The sequence below is a fragment of the Nansenia antarctica genome (genome assembly GCF_963989245.1).
Source record: "Nansenia antarctica genome assembly, chromosome: 6".
NCBI classification, from domain to species: domain Eukaryota; kingdom Metazoa; phylum Chordata; class Actinopteri; order Argentiniformes; family Microstomatidae; genus Nansenia; species Nansenia antarctica.
The window spans coordinates 22,522,228-22,530,513 of record NC_137676.1 but is presented as its reverse complement, the minus strand read 5'-3'; the positions used below and the strand labels follow the sequence as shown (position 1 = coordinate 22,530,513).

Here is an 8,286-nt window from a genome sequence, read left to right as displayed (position 1 = left end):
GAGTGTGTGTGTGTGTGTCTGTATCTACATGTATACTGGATACTGGTCATTGTTTAAACTTGCCGTTGGGTGTCATTGCACTGCATGAAATGGAATGAGGAATGTACCAAACAGGACATCTACCTCCACAGTCCTCCCCTGTACCCCTGAACCCCTTACATAGACCTCTGTCCTCTCCTGTACCCCTCTGTCCTCTCCTGTACCCCTGAACCCCTTACATAGACCTCTGTCCTGTCCTGTACCCCTGAACCCCTTACATAGACCTCTGTCCTGTCCTGTGTTGAACCCCTTACATAGACCTCTGTCCTGTCCTGTGTTGAACCCCTTACATAGACCTCTGTCCTCTCCTGTACCCCTGAACCCCTTACATAGACCTCTGTCCTGTCCTGTACCCTTGAACCCCTTACATAGACCTCTGTCCTGTCCTGTACCCCTGAACCCCTTACATAGACCTCTGTCCTGTCCTGTACCCCTGAACCCCTTACATAGACCTCTGTCCTCCCTCTGACTGCAGGAGCAGCAGGACCTGGGAGCTCACTCACACACACACACACACAGACACACACACACACACACATTCACTAACTCTCTCTCTCTCTACTCCAGCAGTGTCAGGTCTGCTGGAGGCTCACAGGCTGTGCCTCGGGACCCCCCCCCCCCCCCACAGACTGAGACGCAGGGCTGGGGGGGGCACACACACCTGAGACACACACACACACACTAACTCTCCTCTCTCTCCTCCAGTTGAGGCTGAGCTGTCGGAGGCCCCCCACCCCAGAGACACGGCCTACAGGCTGTGCTACGGGACCACCGCCCCCAGACAGAGACACAGGGCTGGGACACACACACACACCTGAGGGAAGACACACACACACACACACACCCTGGACTGTCCCTGACCACCCACTGCTCTCCACTATGGTTCATCCCTCTGGAGGACTCATGGGACATGGCTGGTGATGGAATACCATCACATGTTTGATACCATTCCTGTGCATTACAAGGCTCCAGAGGAACATTCTAGAATACTGCCTCCAGAGGAACATTCTAGAATACTGCTTCCAGAGGAACATTCTAGAATACTGCCTCCAGAGGAACATTCTAGAATACTGCCTCCAGAGGAACATTCTAGAATACTGCCTCCAGAGGAACATTCTAGAATACTGCCTCCAGAGGAACATTCTAGAATACTGGCTCCTGAGGAACATTCTAGAATACTGACTCCTGAGGAACATTCTAGAATACTGACTCCTGAGGAACATTCTAGAATACTGACTCTAGAGGAACATTCTAGAATACTGACTCCTGAGGAACATTCTAGAATACTGACTCCTGAGGAACATTCTAGAATACTGACTCCTGAGGAACATTCTAGAATACTGACTCTTGAGGAACATTCTAGAATACTGACTCCTGAGGAACATTCTAGAATACTGACTCCTGAGGAACATTCTAGAATACTGACTCCTGAGGAACATTCTAGAATACTGGCTCTAGAGGAAAGCTCCAGAACCTGCAGTTCCAATGGTATACATTATGTTGGACATAATAACACTACTGTAACAACACTACAAACTCTTTCTAAGTACTTAAGTTCTACGTGTGTTATGCCATCAGTATTAAAGCCTCTGCAAGTATTCAGTTTCCCCATCTGTGTCCTTCCTGTCAGACTACACTACTGGTCAGGTTGACCCTGACGTCCTAGTCAGAGATATTGTTGATTTACATGTCCAATAGGCTGCTGGAGAGGGAGAACGCCTGTGCCTTGGGTAGGACGTAATGTCCTCTCTCCTGCAGAGAGGTCCTGATGTGTGAGTGTGTGTGTGTGTCTGCAGCTAAGGCATGGGGGTCAGGGGTCAGGACAGGCAGAAACAGAGTGAGAGGGATTATTGCTGCTGTATGTGGACTGTATGTAGACTATATATGGATTGTATGTGGATTGTATGTAGACTATGTGGACTGTATGTATACTGTATGTAGACTGTATGTAGACTGTATTTGGACTGTATGTTGACTGTATGTGGACTGTCATAGGACAGTGAAGTTTTTTGTTTGTTTGTTTTGGCTTTAGTCTCTTGGCTCTACACTCCTCAAGTTTGTATTGGAAAGCAAACCATTTTATTTTTATTTGATGGTATTTGTGTCTATTCAACATTCAGAAATTACAACACTTTTATGAAGTCCCTCTATTTCAGGGTACCCAAAAGTGATGGGACAGATTTATCAAATGTCCAAATTAAGCGCTCATATTTAGTATTTGGTTGACAATCCCTTTCCCGCAGGATACAGTATATAGATATATAAACACACAGCAAAGGAGACAGGAGGACTCTGGTTAGAGAATAACAACCTTTTATTTCAACAGTGTTACACAGAGGGCTGGGTGGCAGTGAGGGGAGGGGGGCAAAACACCACACAATGTTCAAGCTGCTAAAAACCTAACATCATCGTCTGCTATACACAGGGTCCAACAGGCAGGGTCACACGTGGCTGGGTGATTGGTGAGCTGTGATTGGTCCCACTGGCTACAGAGGGCAGCCAATAGCTATCTCTCTCTCTCTCTCTCTCTCTCTCTCTCTCTCTCTCTCTCTCTCTCTCTCTCTCTCTCTCTCTCTCGTAGAGAGTAGATTAACAACAGTGGCGATTCAAATTTAATGTGACTTTAGTTGTCAAAAAACCTCAGAAATATATTAAAAATATTTAAAAAGGGGCCAATGAACCCACCTCATCACTGTCTAGATCAGTCCAAAGAGAAAGACAACAAGAGTTTTAAAAGATGAACAAAACAAAACAAAACAAAAAACATTTTCTACAAATATGTCTTCTGATTAAAGGAGCCAGAAAGTTATGGAAAAGATAAAAGGTTTCCAAGCTGCCTAGTGTTTCATGTGTTATGATTTTTTGTAGATTTCTTTTTATTCATTTATTTATTTTTGTTTGTTTGTTTATTTGTTTGTTGTTTTCTGAGGGTGACAGGGGAAAAGCCCCGCCCCTCTCTGGAATGTTGTGTAACTGCATAGAAGAGTGTGTTGGGGGCCGGTGCGTCACCAACACAATGACACACGCCCCGTCCGTCCGTCCATCCGTCCGTCCCCTGATTGGTCCCTGGGAAACTAACTCACCCAATTAGAAATGAATCTGCTTCTTCCTCCATTTTAAACCCCATAACATTTGAACCAAAACACATCACTATGACAACATGGAATGATATCAGGTCCAAAACAGATCCACTCATACTCATACGAGCTTGTCTGACTTGAGGCCGCGTTCCAATTCTCTACCTACTCCCTCAGACTGCACGCTAAGTTGGCCACTCCAGCGCAGAGGATTCAATAGAAAACTTCAGGGAGGGAGGTTAGTGAATTGGGACGCACAATGAGTCCAGGAAGAGATCTAAGATAAAAAATGATTATCTGAAATGTACGTTTCTCATTGACAGGACCCGTTTAGTGCTGTACATAGACACTAGGAATGTGAATACTACTCAACAATAAAAATGACAACTGGATAAAATCCTATCTGGTTTTAATAATGGTAGACATTTTTTTTCTTCTTTTTTTTTTGCGACGAACAACAAAATAAAATTTAAAAAAGCACTAAAAAATAAAAAGATGCTACGTTAGCTAAGTGGTTCTCTTCTTGACTGAGTGATAACAAAGGAAGGTGTGCAGGAAATGCACAGACACACAGGAACTCAACCTAATGCTCTCCTCTCTTCCTCCTCCTTCTCTCCATCCATTAGGCTGATACTCTGTAGGGGGGTGGGGGGGGCAGGAGTCTGGAACAGCCATTGGTCATTCAACTCTAGAGAGTGAGAGAGAGAGAGAGGGGGGGGGAGGGAGAAGGAGAGAGAGGGAGAGACAGACAGACAGAGAGAAAGGGAGGGAGAGACAGAGAGAGAGAAAAAGAGAGAAAGAGAGCAATGAATGCACAAGGGATTGTTGAGGTCCCAGTGGGAATGTAAATGTGAAGCCTTAGCCCCCCTCCTCCGTCTCCGTTATGACACGCTGTCACACACTGTTAATGATGAGCTTTCTGCTCTTTTTAACATTTAATTACAGAAGATTAATTCCAATTGAATAAGAATCGATTTCTCTGCCTCTGAAAGAGATAATAATAATCCCTATGAGAGTGAAAGAGAGGGAGAGAGAGAGAGAGAGAGAGGGAGAGGGAGAGAGAGAGAGAGAGAGAGGGAGAGAGAGAGCGAGAGAGAGGGAGGGAGAGAGAGGGAGAGAGAAAGAGAGAGAGAGAGAGAAAGAGAGAGAAAGAGAGAGAAATAGAGACAGAGAGAGAGAGAGAGAAAGAGAGAGAGAGAGAGAGAAATAGAGACGGAGGGTAAGAGGGAGAGACAGAGAAAAAGAGAGAGAAAGAAAGAAAGAAGGAATGAGATAAACAGAGCGAGGCTCTGACAGACTTCAGTCTGAGCTGGTTGAAGTTCCATTAGAGATTAACTCCACCTCAGCTGGCCAGCGGGGAGGCGGGGGGAGGCAGGGGGAGGCGGGGCTAGATAAGACGCTTTACTGAGCCACGAAAGGCCCCTGAGATCCAGCTGCTATTGTCCAAGACCCCCAGCCTGTCCCCCTCAACCCCCCCTCCCCCAGCCTGTCCTCCCGGGGAGAACCCGGGGGTTCTAGATGATTATCTGGTTTGTAACTCAGTGACCTGGAGTAGCCCCGAGTCTACGGGTGCCCGGGAGGGTCAAGATTAAGACTGTCTGATTAAGTCTGTCTCCCTCCAAGGGCTACCTGGCTAACGCTAACCTCCCACCGCCAGGGAATATGACTCAGACTTCTAGGTACACACACACACACACACACACACACACACACAAATGAACATAGTCATTAATCTACTCTGTCAGTGTGCATTTCTCATCTTTGTTTGGTAGGCAGTACGCTGTGTATGCTAGAACACACACACACACACACACACACACACACACACACACACACACACACACACACACACACACACTGTTGACACACGGTGTGTGAGCCGGTGAACAGGTAAACCCAGAAGGTACGGTGTCACGTACAGAGACACACACAGATGGCAGATGGAGAGAAGGAGGAAGACAGAGAGATGGAGAACTGAAAGGAAAAGGAGAGGATGACAGTAGGGGTCCTGCCCCCATTTACATTTACATTTTTGGCATTTAGCAGACGCCTTATTCCAAAGCGACTTACAATCAATACATTTGAATACTAAGCATGTGAATCATCAGTCCACCATTCGTGGCAGGAAGAGTAATCTAGCTCAGGCCCAGGGCCATTGATAGAAGGAGAAACCTTCTTCTACCACCTTCTTCTAAAACCTTTTATTTATTTTTTTGGGAATACTGGAGGAACAGAGAAACAGTACAAGGGGGGCGATAAAAGTTCTTAGGGACACAGTAGAGGGGAAAGCGGACGTCTTTAGGAGACGTAGTGCTGAGGGCAGAATATGTCTCAGGAGGAGCAGTTAAGGTGTAACCTGAAGAGGTGGGTCTTCAGTCTACGACGGAAGATGGGTAGTGACTCTGCCGTTCTGACAGCCGTGGGGAGCTCATTCCACCAGCGGGGAGCCAGAGTTGTGAAGAGACGTGATCGGGCAGCAGGACTGCTGTGCAGAGGTGGTGGGGCCAGTTGGCCAGCCGAGGTGGAGGAGCGTAGTGAGCGGGCTGGAGTTGGGGGGTTACCATTTCCTTCAGGTAGGCAGGGGCTGTCCCTTTAGCTGCCTGATATGCAAGCACCAGGGTCTTGAATCTGATGCGAGCTGCTATCGGGAGCCAGTGCAGGGTGCGAAGGAGAGGGGTGACTATGAGAGTATTTGGGGAGGTTGAATACCAGACGTGCAGCAGCGTTCTGGATGAGCTGCAGAGGTCTAATGGCGGAGGCGGGGAGACCGGCCAGGAGTACGTTGCAGTAATCCAGGCGGGAGATGACCAGTGCCTGGGTCAAGAGTTGCGCTGCCTCTCTGGTAAGGAATGGTCGTATCCTTCTGATGTTAAAGAGGAAGAATCTGCAGGAGCGAGCCGTTGCTGCAATGTTCTCCGCACAGGATAGTCGGTTATCCAGGATCACTCCAAGGTTCTTCGCTGTCAGGGAGGGGGTTACAGTAGAGCTCTCCACTGTGATAGAGAAGTCTTGGAGAGGGCAGGCTTTCCCGGGGATGAAGAGGAGCTCGGTCTTGTTAAGATTGAGCTTGAGATGGTGGTCAGCCATCCATGTTGAAATGTCAGCGAGACATGCAGAGATACGGGTTGCCACGTGTACATCAGACGGGGGGAAGGACAGGAAGAGTTGAGTGTCGTCTGCGTAGCTGTGGTAGGAAAGCCCATGGGAAGAGATTACCGAGCCAAGAGACTTGGTGTAGAGAGAGAAAAGTAGGGGCCCTAGGACAGAACCCTGGGGTACCCCAGTGGAGAGGGTTCGTGTAGAAGACAGCGATTCTCTCCAGGTCACCTGGTAGGAGCGGCCCGCCAGGTAGGAAGAAAACCAGGAGTGTGCGGTGCCAGAGATGCCCAGTTCTGAGAGGATGGAGAGAAGGATCTGGTGATTGACTGTGTCGAAGGCAGCAGACAGGTCAAGGAGAATGAGAACAGAGGAGAGGGAGGAAGCTTGAGCAGCGTGGAGGGCTTCCGTGACAGCAAGGAGAGCAGTCTCAGTCGAGTGCCCAGCCTTGAAGCCGGATTGGTGGGGGTCTAAATGTTCCCTCTTCCGGAGATAGTCAGTCAGTTGTTTAGATGCCGCGCGCTCAAAGGTTTTGGAAGGGAAGGAGAGAAGGGATACAGGTCTGTAATTGTGGACAGATGAAGGGTCAAGGGTAGGTTTCTTAAGGAGAGGCATGACTCTGGCTATTTTGAAGGCCGCTGGGACAGATCCTGTGGATAGGGAGGAGTTGATTAGGGTGGTAAGGTAAGGAAGGATGTCGGCGGAAATGGATTGGAGAAGAGGGGAGGGGAGGGGATGGGATCAAGAGGGCAAGTGGTTGCCCGCTTTGATGTGATAAGTGTGAGAATCTCATCGAGGGAGAGACGGGGAAAAGATGACAAGCCAGAGACCGAGTGTCGAGGAGAGAGTTTGGAAGGGGTGTTAGCATCGTTAGTAGGAGGAGGGAGAGGTGGGGGGGAAAAGGTGCTGCTGATGTCGTCCACCTTTTTTTCAAAGTAGGTGACGAAGTCATCGGCGGACAGGGAGGAAGGAGGTGGATTAAGGAGTGAAGAGAAAGTGGAGAACAGTTTTCTAGGATTAGAGGCAGAAGAATGTATTTTGGAATGATAGTAGGATGCTTTAGCAGCTGATGCCGAGGAGGCGTAGTTGGAGAGGAGAGAGTGATAGAGGTTTAGGTCATCAGAAAGGCCAGTTTTTCTCCATTTCCTCTCAGCTGTTCTGAGCTCTAGTCTACAAGCATGTAGCGTTTCAGAGAGCCAGGGAGCTCGAGGAGAGGATCGAGCTGGCTTCAAGGTTAGTGGACAGAGGGTGTCGAAGGATGAGGTGAGAGCGGACAGGAGGGTTGAGGATGCCGCATCAGTGGATAGAAGGGAGAAGGATTCAACAGAGGGTAGGGAGGATAGGACAGAAGAAGAGAGGGTGATGGGGGACAGGGTACGTAGGTTACGACGAGAGGGTCTTAAGTGGTTAGAGGCTGACAGGGAAGAGGAGGTTTTATGGGAATGGACTTTATTTGTCATTGCTACAGTACAGGTACCAAACAACGAAATTATGGGGAAGGGAGAAGGATATAAAGTGGTGATCAGAAACTGGAAGAGGGGTAACAGTAAGGTTGGAAGTGTGGGAAGATCTGGTGAAGACAAGGTCGAGCTGATTGCCTGGAGAGGGGGACAGGGTAAGGCCGAAGGAGAGGAGAAGGTCAAGTACTCCGGATGAGAGAAGCTTCTCTGATTGGAAATTGAAGTCACCTAGTAGTACGAGCGGAGTGCCATCATCAGGGAAGGAGCTGACAAGGCCATGCATCTCGCCTAGGAAGTCACCGAACTGGCCTGGGGGGCGATAGATGACAACAATGTGGAGTTTGACCGGGGAGGAGACAAAAGCAGCATGAAATTCAAAGGAGGATATAGACAGGTGTGCCAGGGGAAGGACAGTATGTGACCACTTGGGCGAGATGAGGAGTCCTGTGCCTCACCCTCGACCAGAGGGTCTAGGGGAATGAGAAAAGGAGTAGGCGCCAGAGAGGGCTGCTGGTGTAGCTGTGTTTTCTGGTGTGATCCAGATTTCAGTGAGAGCAAGGAAATTGAGGGCCATAAGAGATGCATAAGCTGAGATAGCCTCAGCTTTCCGGACC

General features: G+C 48.6%; 1 protein-coding gene across 1 annotated transcript in view; it reads right to left on the bottom strand.

Moving 5' to 3' along the window:
• Positions 1-2,407: 2,407 nt before the first annotated feature.
• The window catches only part of epb41l2 (erythrocyte membrane protein band 4.1 like 2), a 136,516-nt gene continuing 130,637 nt past the window's right edge, over positions 2,408-8,286 (bottom strand). The window contains exon 21 of the mRNA XM_080533957.1: positions 2,408-3,804. The gene's annotated coding sequence lies outside the window, so the exon portion shown is untranslated. The remainder of the gene's footprint in view (positions 3,805-8,286) is intronic.